Source organism: Wolffia australiana, chromosome 10 (assembly GCF_029677425.1).
Source record: "Wolffia australiana isolate 7733 chromosome 10, ASM2967742v1".
NCBI classification, from domain to species: Eukaryota; Viridiplantae; Streptophyta; class Magnoliopsida; order Alismatales; family Araceae; genus Wolffia; species Wolffia australiana.
In genome coordinates, this window is record NC_135844.1 from 3,976,508 (window position 1) to 3,993,152 (window position 16,645).

A 16,645-nucleotide genomic window follows, 5' to 3' on the forward strand; every position below is an offset into this window, starting at 1 on the left:
CGTCCTGAATAAATTAACTGACCGCAAACATTTCAAATGATATCTATGGTCCAGTATGAAACAAATACCTAAGTTTTATTCGTCATTTGTGGCTGAATTTGTCTACTATGGAAGATATTCCACCAAGCTTAACTTTCTATTTGGATCAAATGGGGTGACTTCTGGTTTATGCACCAATAATCATGTTGCCTTCCAGAGGTTTAACACACATTTTAATTGTGACATGCAAATCCCTTCGAGAGAAGGCAACTCATATTCCCCAAAAAATCATTTTTTCTACCATTTTAATACTAAACTACTTAGATAAGTGTTTATTTATTTTTTTAATTTTCTCTTGATTATCCCCTATCGCTATTATATCATCCACGTATTCTGAGTATTGGGTTTCAGCAATCACAAATGATTCAAACCTTATTTTCAGAATGAACTAATACAAATTCAGATGGACCTTTAAAGTGAAACAAAAATGGTGATCAATTCACCTTGTGTAGAGTTGAATCTGCAATTACATAGTTATATGAATGTCTCTTAGAAACCAAAAATTTTCTAACCTAAAGATGTATACATGCCATTCCCTGCAATTCAAATCTCATTTTCATCTTCCCAAAAAGTGCACCCAGAGATCTATGGCGGTCTTCTCGCCATTCTATTCTTTCAAAGATGGGAAGAGTGTCAAGAACAAATTCAGGGGCACCCAAAAGAAACTCACTTGGGTGTTTCTCAAGTGGAACCCCCAAAAGAACCTCCTTTTAATTTGTTATTACACCCTTATATTCTTAAGTATACTGTTTGATGTCTGATGAACCTTATGTGTGACCCTCTAGGCCAATGTACTAGTAGAGATAATAACTACAAATGCCCAATATTTTTTTATTTTCTAACATAATCACTTTAATGATTATTAATATATTTTAGTTAATCATGTATTAATTCAAACCAAACAATTAGCCGAGTCACCAACACATGAGGTTCCAAGAGACTCCACACACTCTAGAAAATACAAAGTATTTTCATCAAGTTCTTCATGGAATCAATCTGTCATCAGTTATCATGTAAGCATACTACTTCATCCATACGAAAATCCTAAAATTAATTAGATTGTGATAAGTTATCAAACAAAAATCAATCAGCCAATTAGAATCAATGCATTAAGAAAATATTTGAAAACTCATTTTTGATATTTTTGCAGAACCTTTCCCAAGAATTTCATTACATTGTTTTCTTGGGACAAATACATGAACTAACCTGATTGATAGTAGCGGTAAAAACACCCAAGGATTCATAGGGATCAACAATCCTTGTCATATGTGTGAGACCAGATAGTGTTATAATATTTGGATACATCAATGTCCTTCCCCAATACCCAGTTAATATTCATATTTCAAATACATGTTACAAAGTAAATTATCACCACATTATGATCTCATCACGATTCAGTAATTAGTGCATGTATCATTAAATTTCATCATAAATGTTGCACGTGAATAATAATGCATACCATTTATGCAATAAACTTTAAATGACACATTGGGTTGTTCTAAGTTTTTAGGCCCTATAATTCCATCATTAGGGATATTCAAGTTCCTTATTTATATTGTAAAAATAATTTATCCTCTTTATTCATTCCATTAATTTGAAATGCATTCACTTCATGGTTTTAATTGGCTCTTCAAACAAGAATGATAAGTCAAAATTTAGGTGTTTAACCTAGTCAATGTTTTAATTTCGAGACTTATGCAATAAATCTATAATAATCCCTAATTCACTCATTACTTAAGTAATTGAGAGTAAATGGTTGAACCACAGAGAATCCTAGTGATTAAAATTCATTTTTTAGAACAATACAATGATTAAGAAAGTGGTTAAGATGATAGATAGCTAAGTGTATATGAATGTTTTTCAAGTAAATGAGTTATATTTATAAGTTCTTAGTTCCAACTCATAGGTATTAAGAACTTATAACAGAGCCTATGATGATACTGAAATTGTCAAATGATGACTGGATGAGTATTGAGTGATTATAATGAGAAACCCCAATTAGGATTTTCCTATAAAAACCCTAATTAGGAATGGATGTTATAAGCTTTTAATCCCTGCTCATAGGGTTTAACAACTTATAATAGAGGTTGAAGTGATATGTAAACATGAAATGGATGGAAAAATGGGAAAAAATTCGATGAAATCCTAATTAAGTGTTTAGGAGTTACCTCTTCCTTTGGTGATTCTCCCAAGCATTAATCTCCCTTCATGAGGCCGTATATTTTTCCCGTTGCCTTGGTGCATTGCAATAGACACAAAGATAGATTGAGAGAGGGAAGAAACTCACTTTAGAAAGAAGAAAACCCTAATTGGCACTCCAAAGCCTTTGTCTCACAAGGTCTCCCGAAATGGAGAAAGACAAAAAGAGGACAAAGATTTTTCGGACCTTGGACCTCTATTTATGGGGCCCACTGCTCCATTGGAAGAGGGGAAGGAGAGTAAACTGCCAAAAATATTTCAGTCACAAAATCCTCCAGATTGAGGAGTTATGGCCATTTGAAATTTGGCTCAATTTCTGATTTTTTAGGCATTTTTGTGATTTTTTCTTGATTGTTTTATGGCCATACTGGTTATTTTGATCATCGTGAGCCGTTGGATGAGTGGAATCAAGTACAGATCTTCTCTCAGCTATCCGATCATTGGCGATCTGATCGGGTGAATTTTAACACAAGGTCCATTGCCCAGGATCACGCCACGTGTCCTGCCGAAGATCCTGCACAAAAAGACAAAGCAGAAGGTAAGCTCACCTCTCTTTTTCACCTGATCACTATCAAACTATCGCAATGATGCCACGTCGCGCCTCCTTGAAAAAAGATTAGTCCCATATCATTTTTTTGTAGGATATTTCTGGCAATAAATATGGAGACCACCTTAGCATTTTTAAATAGTGCACACTCATGCCTCTCTCTCTTCCCACATGCGCACTCACACGCGCCCCATTAGCATCACCTATGCTCTTGTCTATGCTACAGTCGCATGCCATGTAGGGGCGCCTGCCACAACAGCCCGATGGATATGGACTCCCTTTTTGTGATTTTTAATCTATAAAAACTTAGAAAATATTCAATAAATTCTAGAAAATTTCCAAAAATTCAAACTTAAATATCTTTCAAATTACAACTCCAATTTAAACAAAATTTGCACCAATTAAATCTTTTTAACTCTATTATTCTCTAAAATCATAAAACTTTAGAATATCATTCTAGTTTAAAGAATGGTTATTTATGAAAATTACATAAAATTCATGATAACGTGCATAAATTAGCTCAATTTTGCTCTAGAATGCATGAATTAACATGCTTATTTGCATGTTATCACAGAACTAGGGTGACTTTTAATACCAAATAGTTTTTCTTGAATACTAAGTTTTGTTCTGTATTTTTCTAAAGCCAACAAAAATTTCTATGTACATCTCTTCTTATAATTTTACATATAGAAAATCATTGTTTACATCTAGTTGTAACTCCGACCCTTTATTGCAACTAGGGAAATCTATATTCTGACAATGCTTATTTCTTCCACTAGAGAAAGTTATTACAACTAGTATGTCACATATGTCTAGGTATAACCTTTGGCAATCATTTAGCCTTATATCTTTATATCTCTCCATATGATCAGTATTTCACTATGAAACCAATCCATTACCGATCACCTTTTCCCTTTTCTGTAGTGCTACAAAGGACCATGTGTCATTCCCTTTTACTCTTAACATATCTTCCTATATCTCTTTTGAAGATTAAGCTTTAAGGCATTTTAGTAAAATACCTTAATATGTATTTTGATGAATTTTGAAAGCAATGCATACCTTGATAAAGTTTTGATCAAGCACAATAGGTCTTCAGTCAACTAGTTGACTGATTTTAAGTGAATACCAAATAGCGCACTTGTTTGTATTAAGAGGCTACTTAGTTTGACAACATGGTGAACAAGTCAAATGATGAATTTAGAACTTGGATTTTCTGTGACATGAACATAAATATATTCGCAAACACTTTCAAAATATTTATCTGAATTTGACCTCATTTGATTGTTTTAATAACTTCTTCAAATTTCTAATTACTACTGCCAGGTATTTAAGGTTGAATTTTGATGATTTAATTAATTATATAAAGATATTATTATCCAATGAGAATATTTTGGGAAATGATGTAGTCAACATACTTGAAATTTTCAGATTATTTTAAAGCTGAAGTAGTTGGCATAATGGCCTGGTCTGATTTGGGCCAGCTCAACCAAATGTTGGGCTGGTCTGATAGCCATTGGGCTTCCGTTGAGCCGTTAGGGCCCACCATCGCAGAATGGCCCTTGTTCAGTCTGAACGGGCCCCATTCCGTGCTGGGTTGGCCCCATTCCACCTTAAACAAAATCCTGTTGAGCCACCGAATGGGGTTGTTCAAGCTCAAGAGAGCATAGAAAGGAATGGGGTGTCATGCCCAAGGGGAATGCACCAAAAAAATTCAAAAAACATTTTTTTGCACTCCATTTGGACGATTTTGATGTCATTCTTCATCATAATCAAGGCAGAACCTAGCTCTAATACTATTGTTGGGTTCCAGAGGCCTTGATCTGGATGAAAATGATGTTTCCATACAGTGGAAGTCTTATAACGGAATCATAACGACATCTACAAAAACATGAAATGAATCACATGTGCATGGATCATATTTGTGATATATTGGATTATGGAGTGAGATGAGTCGAGCTGCTCATGTGCGCAACCTCTAGACGTATCCACGCAATGCTCGACACATCTAATCTCCTCCTTCACCCTTGCAAACTCCGTTCACCCTCCGTCGTTGTCGTTACGTCATTCCGATTGCATTAGGAGTGAAGAGGAGGTGTGGGGAGAAGGGAGAAGAAGGGGAAGGCCCTTGAAAAATTATGGCTTGGGTGAATTTCATTCAAGCCCTTCCCTATTTATACTAAGTGGTTATTTTTCATAAACCCCCCCAAGATTAAATACATCTTCCAACGTCCAAAGATCATTCATCTATGACCCTCTAGGCCCATGTATCAGTCTACTTAATGACTCTAGCAGCCCAATAACATTTTATTAACCTTATAAATTAATTAACTATGTATTCATATCAATTTAACCCAATTGATAGGTTTAGACTCCAACGTGTGGGGTGCCAAGCTACACTTCATGCTCTAGAAGATACAAAGGAGTGTGGATAGATTCACTCATGGAACCTGTTTATCATCGGTTACCATGTACATATAGTCCCTTATCCACTTGATGCTCCTTGGATGACTTAGAGTATGGTCAACTATCAAACCCTAATTGGTCATCTGAGTTAGTATTAATGCATTCAGAAAATCATCGGAGAACTCTTCTCTAATATTTTACTACCTTGGCATACTACCATGGATTTGGATGAGTGAGGGTGATAGATAGAGGTGATGGATGATGATGATAAATGAACTACCCAAGTGTGTTGAAGAAGAGTAAATATAAGGCAAGAGATTAACATTAGATCCCTATATTCCGCCAGAATCAAAGCATCTTCTTGATGCATATCAACCTTCCGGCTTCTGTGTTGAACCTCTCCAAGCACTAGGGACTCCAAGAAACTCTTGATGGACCTTCAAAACTTCACTCTCTTTCAATCTTCATCTCTAGGAGGAACTGAGCTTAAAGGTATTGTTTACAAAGATTGCAAAATCAATTTATAGATCCAACCATGTGGATGGATAGATGACATGTAGATGAAGCTATCCTTAAAATTTCAGTTACCCTCAATTTGTACCATTAGATATCAAGGTTAGAAGTTGGGCGATTCCAAGCTGTTTATTTAATCAAAATATTTCTTTACCCTCATCCTTGTCAGTGCCATCAAGTCGTTCGATTAGGGTTTTGTCTCATCTTAGCATTTAATTTGATGATTGGTTGAGATTCTTCCAAGTCATCCATGATCAAAGGCTCTCGTTGCGCCACATGTCACCTTGGGGAAAAAGATAAAGTAGTAATAAGGGTTTATATTATTTAAATATACTATAAAATAACTAGTTGGTAGCTGGCATGCCGTCGCGTCAGCGTGAGCCACATTAGCACATTCCCTTTGACACATGTCCACGACGTGTACACGTGCACGCCACATGTACATATAGTGCAATATGTCTCGTGCCACATCGGCGTTGTCGCAAATGTTCATTGGTCAGCCTAAATAAAAAATTCAAAGCTTTAAAAGTCGAGCCTCGGTCACCACGTGCATTTATTAAAAAAATGTGTCCTTTTTTTATTGGCCACATCACCCTACGCCATAAAAAATAAATAATTAAAGCGTTAGTCTTAAATGCCACTATTAAATCATAGTAGGGATGCCCTCGGTTTAGGTAAATGATTAACTGACACTAATCATTAACTGGGCTTAATGATTGGTTGTCGCCAATCATTATCACCAACCCGAGTCAGTGCCATTTGACGAGTAGATCAGTGACACATGGCGTCGCAAAAATAAAGGGTTTAAAAAATTTCCTAAGATTCAAATTAAATTAAATAAAGGCCCAAACATATAAAAAATATGTATTTCAACGTAGAAAAAACATTTATTTATAATTTTAATGTAAAAAAGTTCTAAAAAATATTCTAACCCAATTCTTTCAGAATTTAATACCACAATAATCTCCAAAATACTTTAAAATGCAGAAAATTCAGAATATCATTCCAAAAATAAATTTAATCATTTAAAGCTTGATAACATGCACATATAATTAATTTAATTCAAATTAATTCATTCGATCAATGTGAGACATAATTTAATGAAACTGTCCAAATTTTGGAATTTTCAATTTTTTCCATACTGGCTGTAGAATCATAAGTCCTTTTGCTGTTAGATCCTTTATCTTTTGGAAAAATTCAGATATTAGATGAATAAACTCTAATTGTGTGCCATATGTTCTATAGCTCTAGCATTCAAAATCTATAATTATCATATTTTTAATGGTAAATTACATGACATGAGAGGTAACATAATATCAGAGATACATGTAATCACAAAGAGCTGAAAATTTTTATCAATCTAGTTAGTGGGGGAAGCCATCCAATCATCCACTACATGTTGAGTGTGTGTAAAAGATGGTACCACCAATTATCAAAATGCCCCAAGAAGATCTGAGTGAAGAGAGACCTGCTATTATGCTTCTTTTCCAACTTGATAGAAAAATGCCTTTGGTTCATCAAATTATGGTCATCCATGAATATTCTAGAAAGTCTCTATGGTGTGTACATTCTTCCTGAAATGTGAGCACCATAAGTTGGACTTTGGGTTGTCACCTGAAGACTGACCAATATAAGGTCAAAGAGTTTTATGGGCTGAAACATGAGTCAGATAACAATCCATTTATAGGCTTTATATCATCCAGTGATAAGGCATGCAAGCAAAATTTTAGATCCCCTCAAACAAAGTTAAATGACTTGTGTACCAAAATTTCCATATCCAACTTCTTACTTTACATAGAGTACATCTTCTGCACTCAATCCCATAGCTCACAAACTCCATGTCAGGCAACCATTAGGGAATATTTCCCATTTTCTGATGTGATTGACATGCATCATTGTGTCATTCACTAGAAAAGGATAAAAAAGAAGAATATAGTGAAATGGTGTGCGGTGACGCAACACCACGTCACAAAAATTAAACTTAAAGTTGTTTCTCTTTTTCTTGTGCACAGGTACGAGTTGCACTCTCAGAACGTGAAATTATAGAAGACAAGGTGATCGTAAAAATCATTAAATGATTGATGATTGGACATTTCACCTGCCAACAAAAAATGAGGAAGCGTTAGCATCGGCGATGATTGCTCCAACTTCAAAGCTTGATATCTGATACTCCAAAATTCAAGCTGAGCTTAAATTTTGAAGGATGCTTTGTCTTCACACCCTCTTTCCATCCATACTCTCTCATCTATAAATATAGGTGTGTATCATTATCAAATTGATCCTTAAACTTTCTACCTATTCATGTGGATTGATTGAAAGATAACGAGTTTTTGAGATACATCAAGTTTATTCTTGGTGTCCTAGGTGTGTGGGAAGAGGCAACAAATAAGAGAAGGATCTTACCTACATTTTGAAATCGCCATAATCCTCGCCAAGTGTAAGGATCTACTATAAATGTCTCCACCTTATGTTGTTCTTTCTCGACATCATTGATGTCGGGCGTCGTCTAATGTCGTGATGAATCCTTGGCAGACATACGTGCATGCCCTGCCTTGTGGGGATTCGCCGAGCTCCGACCTCCGAGGTTGGCGACCGGTGATGGTGATGGTGACCTTCTGATCCTCGTCGGAGCGACGATGGTGACTATTGTACCGAACGGAACAATTTTGTTGGCACTCCCACGTAACGGACGGGCTCGATCCGTACCAGGGAATTCACTCGAGACATAGTTTTTGATAGATAAAATCTCTCACCTAAAATAACCCAAGCGAGGTGGAGTGCAATTGAAAATATACTGAAGAAAGTAATGTAACAGATGAGCAAGGGACGGCGTACCTCGTCGGGGCGATGCTCGTAGTCGGGTTCTTCGTTGGTGCAGGTTCCGATGTGGGCTGAAGTAGTGAGAGATGTGCCATAGAGGGGTACGGCTGGGCTCGACTAGCGGCGATATCCCGGTGCAGGAGCGAAATGACGGAGGTCGGAGGAGAGGAGGAGAGCAGCGGAAGAGAAGCTCAAACAAATGACTGAACTCAGCGATCGCGACTTGAGTGGTCGATCTGCGTGGGTGGGGTGAGTTCTGGCGTACAGTGTGTTGCGAACGACGCGACAGCGCAGGTCTTGTAGTGCAAGGCGCAGCGAAGACATCACACAAGCACGGTGATGGCGGAAGTCATGGTGCGGAGTGCATACGGCGGGTGGCAGCTCCTGGCGTGGGCGTCACAACTTGGCAGTAGTGGGCGCTACCTGGATGGCATGGACGGTGCCAAAGAGTGCACGTGCGGTTCAAGAATCGGATGGTGCAACACAAAAGGAATTGACGTTGCAGTCGCAGGCGGCCACACAGGATGTCAGCGCAGTTGATCGGGCGTCGCGCGGGATCAGCGGTGGGTGGCTTCCCCCCAGGCACGGGTTCGAGACAATCAGCATGTGCGGTTGTTGGGCGAGGAACTAGGCAATCAATGCGACCCGTCACCTAGCCGACGGCAGGAGCCGCAAACGGTCAAGCAAACATAGTGCTCGTCAGGCTGTCGAACGGCCAACGACGCTGGTTGTGTGGGTGTCCACGCATTGATGCAACTTGTGATGGTCGTCAATCCCGGACAGGTGCTCTCCATCAATCATTGTTAGATTAGATCAATTTTACTGTCACATTACCTTGTGTCCGTACACTCTCTAGTCACATCTTAACATTTTCACATCATTGTATCGTTGTTACCCCATTCATTCGACTCGCTCTTTACATCACTTTGGTGCATTCCTCTTTTTATTGTTATTTCATCCTCATTCTTGCTCGAATTTCTAAGATATTAATTATTACCATCAATTAGCTACTATAATCATCTTAATTCTTGTACTAGTTACCAATATTTCACCTCACCTTTTTCTCGTCACCTATCTCATATCATCACAATAATCCCTACCTTAAGAATATTAAATCATTAATCATTGTTCCTTATGGAGACAGATAAATTTATATTTTTATTGATTAATCTCAAAAATATTAACAAAGAATTAAAACCCTAATTTTTTACATTATCATGGTCAATTGTTATTATGATGTTCTATGTTGATGATATGCTCACCACATCAAAGAGATGACATGAGAGCGTGAGATTGAAGGTATTTTATATGAAGGAACTTGAAACTACGAAGAAGATCCTTATTTAAAAATATAGGAGAGAGGTCACTTATGGTTGAATCAAAAAAGTTATCTTGATAATAATATTATTGATCTCTTTGGCATATCGAGTGCTAATATGGTGATTACTCCTGTTCCACATCATTTCATGGGGTCTGCCTGCCCAAGGTTGAATATTTTTCATGGGGTTGGTGATGGAAATATATATGGCCGGCAAGCCAATCACACATTCCATATCTCGTATCATGTTCATTAATAGAACATATTCATCATAGTACGCATGTGACGCTTATAATGAAGTCCATGAATACATAATCCAACTTAGTGAATTATGATGAGATAGTAATACGGAGATCACTAGACTTTAAGCATGTGTTCTAAATATTCCTATTCAAAGGATACTCGAGAAGGACATCAAAGTATCCAGATAGAATAACAATATCTAGCCTCAGTCATATGATGAGTATGGTCGTTCCCGTAGCCATTAGTGTGAAGACACTAATGACAAATAGTGGGTGCTCTTTAGTGGAAAGAGTTCATTGAATCGGTCTGTAAAAACCCCTGAATAGTATTATACCAAACTGTCAATCAGGTTGATTCAAGTCACGGTTCTGTGGGTGGTCCTTAGACCTAAGACACCAAAGATGTATTATGGACGGACAGTTGTACTTTGATTATGGCCAACGAGTCTTTAATCATGGGATTCTAAATAGTCTTATTTCGGGTAAATCAAAAAGTTCACAAAGACGATTGAGTGGTCAAGATGGGATTGTCCACCCTCGGTATAAGAGGTGACAACTCAAGGAAGATGATGCGATGAAGTCCTTGGCCAAGGCAGTGAAATATCAGAGAAGAGTTTGATGATTTTCAAACACATCAGTACTAACTCGGATGACCGATTAGGGTTTGACAGTTGACCATACCCTAAGTCATCATAGGAGCGTCAAGTGGATGAGGGACTATACATACATGATAACCGATGATGTAAAGGTTCCAATAGTGAGTCAATATAGAATCCATTGTATCTTCTAGAGCACAAGGTGTAGCTTGGCACCCCACATGTTGAAAACTCAACCTATCGATTGGGTTTAATTGATCTGACATTAATTAATATATATGATGATATAGTTAATTAATTTGGAAGGCTAATAAAGGTTATTGGGCCACTGGAGTCATTAACTAGACTGATACATGGGCTTGGAGGGTCACACGTAAATCGTCTTTTGGACGTTGAAAGATATACTTAAGTTTTGGGGGTTTTATGAAAAATACCCACTTAGTATAAATAGGGGAAGGCTTTGAATGAAATTCACTCAGGCCAGAATTGTTCAGGGGCCTTCCCCTTCTTCTCCCGTCACCCGATGACTTCTCTCCACTCTCGATGCGATTGGGACAGTGTAAGAACGGCGACGGAGGTTGAAGGGGGCTCGTCAACAAGAAGGAGGAGATCCAACGTGTCGAGGACCGTGTGGATACATCTAGAGGTTGCACACTTGAGCAGCTTGACTCGTCTTGCTCTAGGATCTAAGAAATCATGGATGCGATACATGCTCAGGTACTTCGTTTCAATAGTTTTATTGATGTCATTCAATTTCGCAAAAGTCTTCCACTACGTATCATTTTGATTTCTTCATCCAAATCTAGGCCACTAGAACCCAACAATTGGAGCATGAGAATATTTATAACAAATCTATGGAAGGAGTATGAGAATGCGGTGATGTGATTTCTCCTAAATCTAAAGTGTTCAGTTGATTAATGAAAGAACTGGAGATCTTGAAGGGGAAATCACCTTTATTTTGTGACAATTAGAGTTTTATATTATTGGCAAAGAATCATATGTATCGTGCATGTTTGAAACATATTGATGTGCAGTGAGAGTAAACAATCACATTAATCAAAAGTTTCTGAAGTTAGGAGAATGTTCTTCAAGATATTCACCTTGAGGGTAATGCCTCAGAAATATTGATGAAGGTGTTCATAATTAATGTTGTCCATCAGAGTGAGGACATACTTCACATTGTTTGTACCTCGATGGAGGTGAAGAACCTAAGAGATGGTGGAGTGACATCTATTTGTCCTAGGAGGTCTGATTATGCAGATATTATTATACTGTGTCAAACCCCATAGCCTAGAATTAATAAGTTGAGGGATTGACCACATACCTGTCACATAATCAATAACTTTGTGTTAAGAATTATTCCTTTTTTCTTAGGAATGTGGGCTGAGTAGGCTTATATTTATTTTTTCATGTATAAGGACTTTTTTCATGTCATGTCAGACAACGATTGTTATTGGAGATTTCCTTTTTAGAGTTTTTTCATTAAAATTGAGTCACTACCCTTTTCTTTCTTATCTCTTCTCTCTTTCTCTGTCTCTCCATTGGAACAAAGGATTTTTTCTTGATTATGAGGAATATATTCTATTATCTCCATTAAAGCACATGATGTGAAAATTATTTCAATGTGTATTCTCCTTGTGTTGGTTCTTTGATAATCCTCATTTTTTATGAATTTGTTCACACCTACACAAACTTTTGTTAGTATTTATTATCTGCCCTTTCTCACTTTATCTCTCTCTCATGCCACCTGATGACATCAAATATGTAGTGATAAATATGCATTTTTTTATTTATATTAAGAGTATGCACAAAACTATCACTTATTCATGTTGAAAATGAAAGTAACACTCAGTTTTCTAATTGGTCTTTACTAATAGAGTTAAACAATTTATGAACTAACCCCATTGGATTCCCTTGAATCAAGTGGTTTATTGTTCTCATGATTGCCTCGGAGCTTCATTTATAAAAGGACTTAGGTGATTGGAATATTAATGGTGGAGAAGAGAGGGACCTAAAGCACAATGAAGCCCTATGGAGCAAACCCAATCTGAATCCCAAAAGGAGCTTAAGCCTAGTGTCATACGGTCAAATCTCGAGCTAGGTTTCTTGCTCGGAATTGGCGTGTGCCGGCCGCAGTGCTTGGAGCATAACACTGAGCAGCCTTGATCTCTTGCAGCGGAAGCTTGTGCAATTGCTTAAGATCGCTTGAAAGGGGTTAGAGGAGATGTTGGTGCTAGGCACCGTCAGTGAATAGGGTCATTGCATTGATATCTTAAAGAGTACATCAAGATTACATGGGGGAAGACGAGGGGTGTTACAAGGAACGAGACGAGGCACCTTACGCCGATGTAATGTCGCCACACCGCCTCAGGGCCGTCGCTCCGCGCGCGCGCCTGCTCTACCGCTACACAAGCGCGCCGGGCCGGGCGCCGTGCGCCCGCGAGCCTGGAAATCACACACGCCACCCCTGCCTTGATGATCACACACACCACCGGCACCCATGTCAACACTCTAGCGTGCAGTCTGTGCGACGCCGCCGCATTCGGCGCCCCCGAGCTGGGCGCTGCGCACCCAGCACTACCCACAGGAGTGCTGCGCGCCTGCTGTGCCGTCTCGGCGCTCTCTGTGCGCCACTTGCCTTAGTCTCCTGGCGGGATGTCTCCCTACCGCGCGCCCCGCACACGCAATGCGCGCGCTGCCCGCGCGGCCGTTGTGCGGCATCCCGCACAACTCCGCGCGCTGCACCCGCGGCATGCCGCCCGGCCTGCGCGTCCCGCACTCGCGCGCAGCGCTCAGTGCTAGCGCCCGCGCGTGGCGCTTGGCTTTGGCACGAGGCGCTTGGCGCGCGCGCGCACACACGCCGATCAGCCCGCGCGCCCAGCACGCGCGGACTGTACCTGATCCGTCCCGCTCTTGGGCGTGGACGACACGTGCGCAGTTTGCCGTGAATCACCACCGACAGTGGCAATGGCCTAATAGATCAGGTATTTGGATATCACTATCCATTATGACTCAGTCCTTAAAATGTCGTGAGCCAAATACAATGGACACGCCCTCCCAATAAGCACGCAGGCCTCTGGGCAGGGAATGCCGCCTAGTTAGGGGCCTAACACCTAGTCAAAGGAGAGGCCTATTTTTAAGGAGAAATTCAAGTGGGTGGTTGTTGTTTCTTTCCTATAAAGGGGGTCACAAAACTTAGTGGCCAAATAGCCAAATCCTGGCCACGCATTCTAGGTTTTTCACATTGAGAATCTAAGATCCTTATTTATACCCATTTTCTCCCACATTATAACTATCCCCTGAATTTCTGTCCCAAACTTTGTTTTGGCAGCCTTGAGTGCATTTGTGTTTCTTGGATCCACCATATTTGAGTATCATGTTGAGTGAACAAGAGAATCAGATCATCAGGTTTGGAGGAAACTGAAGAATAATGCGTCCTTGGCCCAAAAGGGAGTGACACAAGAGGTTCATGCAATATCGGAGGTTTCTACCTTCCACACTCAATTTTTATGGCTTGATAGCCAAGACCTAGGGCTTCCCAATGCCACAAATGGTGCTAAAAATTTTGTCGTACAGCTCAACTTATTGCATTTTACTGAATGAAAAAATGGGAGATCCGCCACATGTTTTTCGGCGCCGACACGCCAAGTCAGGGGTGCTCCTGTGGGAAACCCTTGTGCCCTCTGCCAAAAAAATACTATAAGATATTTTAAGTAGTTATTCTTTCATCTCTTAATATAACATGATTGAAATAAAGCTTATATTTGTAGTTATTCTCAACATTATTTAGGTTATCCTTCATTGCATTTTCTTAAAAACAAGAAAACTATTGCTTCTCTTAGGGTTAGTTTTTGTTTTTATCTAAACAACTATAAATCTATAATCCCATGGAAAAATATTCTACTTGATTTATGGCTCTCTGTGGTTCAACCCTTACTCAAATCTACACTTATTAATGAAACATAATAAATTGGTTGTTTAATCCAATAATTAACGATGAATTATACTCTTTTTCTTGGTTTAAACCCCATCCCCTTCTCTCTCTATTTCTCTCTCTCATGCCATCATCCATTCCACTTCCCTCCCTTTCTTTTTCTCTATTGTTCCACCACCAAAATTTCAGAAATGTGAGCAATTGAAAAGATAAAAAAAAGTGGAAGCACGTTTCTGACAGGGAGAAAGTTTATGTCCATCTTTTTACGTCCTTAGCTCATTCCATTTTATCATCATCATCACTCCATACATAAACATCAAACAAAAATTAAAATTCACGGATGCTATAAAATGGAATATAATGATGAGGTTGATGGGTTAGTTGACTGGTGGCTGGGCTAACGGCGATTAGACATCAAAATTTGTGCGCAAATGGATGGTTGAACTATTCATAAATTTATTTACGTGAAACATATATTTAGCCTTGCGTTTCACAAGTAATGGTGTTGTTATTTTAGTATCCTAATTTGGTAGGCGGGTGTTGAGAATAGTGTTGTATCTATAGCGTTTGGTGATCGTATAAATTTTATATTATTTATTACTATTTGCAATCAATGAGGAAAATGGGTCATCGGGTAAAATTATTATGTACGAAAAGAAATACATCAGCCATGTGTATTGTAATTGGGAGCTAATAGAATCATTAGTGTGGAAAGAAAATATATAATCAGTCTAATATCATTACTCTTATGTATTACAATTGAACTACCTAAACCGTTTTCTTAATGCATTGATAATTACTACAAGGATAGTTATGTAATTGTTATTAGAAGTGTTTTATTCATATTTATCATAGAGCTATCTAATATAATTATAGAGATAGATAGTGTCTTTAGGTTCGGTTAGACTGCAATCAAAGTTAGTTGGATAAGTCAGGATTATCGGTTGACCTGACCCAAAATCTACCAAACTTATGACCTTTTTTATTGTACAAAATGATCAGGATGCCTGACCCACCAGTTTTGGGTCACATTAGCTCACTGATAGGTCAGTTGGTACTAATCATCTCTTTTAATTAATGTTTAACTTAGAAAGTAGAGGCATTAATGATTTAGTATCAAAATGTGGATCTCAAAAATATAATGTACAAGTAAATAATTGACATAAAAAGTTAAAATATTTTTGTTTTAGTATACTCTCTAAGAACAGAAAAATCCTAAAACTATAATTTCTACAAAGTATTTGATTAACTCTTCCCATTGCATGGCTATAGATACATTTATTACTACAACTTCATGTCTTTGATTATACTGATTCAAACTGGATTGCATAGTGGAATTTCAATCGAACATGGATCTTAAAACTGAAAATATAGGTCATATCACTTTCACATGGATAGTGCCCATAATTTATTAGTTAAATGAGAATGTTTGAGCCACTCGGATGTCTGGCCTCCAAACATATCCACACAATCTTCACAATGTTGAATCTCCTCTTCTATTCCTTAAATTTTTCCACCAGAAATTTTAGTAGATTTCCTCACCATCTAGTCTCACTAGAAGAAACACTCACGAAGAGTAAGATAAGAGACGAAAGGGGGCACTCAAGAATGACTCGCATCGGTATCAAAAACAGGTATTCCTCTAGGTGTACTTTTTGGGACAGTTCCATAAAAGTCTTAGGGAGAATCATATAAAAGTCTCACAGAGTATATACACTAACATCTACATATATTGTGTGTGCGTTCATCTAGTCCATGTATTAGTAAAGTTAATAACTCTAATGGTTCTATATCCTTTATTGACCAACCTTTTTAATTAAGTATATCAATATATAAGTTAATCAATGATTTATTTAACCCAATCTACAGGTTAAATTACCAACTTATGGGTTACTAAGCTACAAATCTTGGTCTAGAAGATATAAAATAGTATGTCAACTCTCTCATGAAACACTCACTGTCATCTCTTACCACATACACATAATCATTCATCCACATGACTCCTAAATGGCGTAGAGTATGGTTAATATTAAT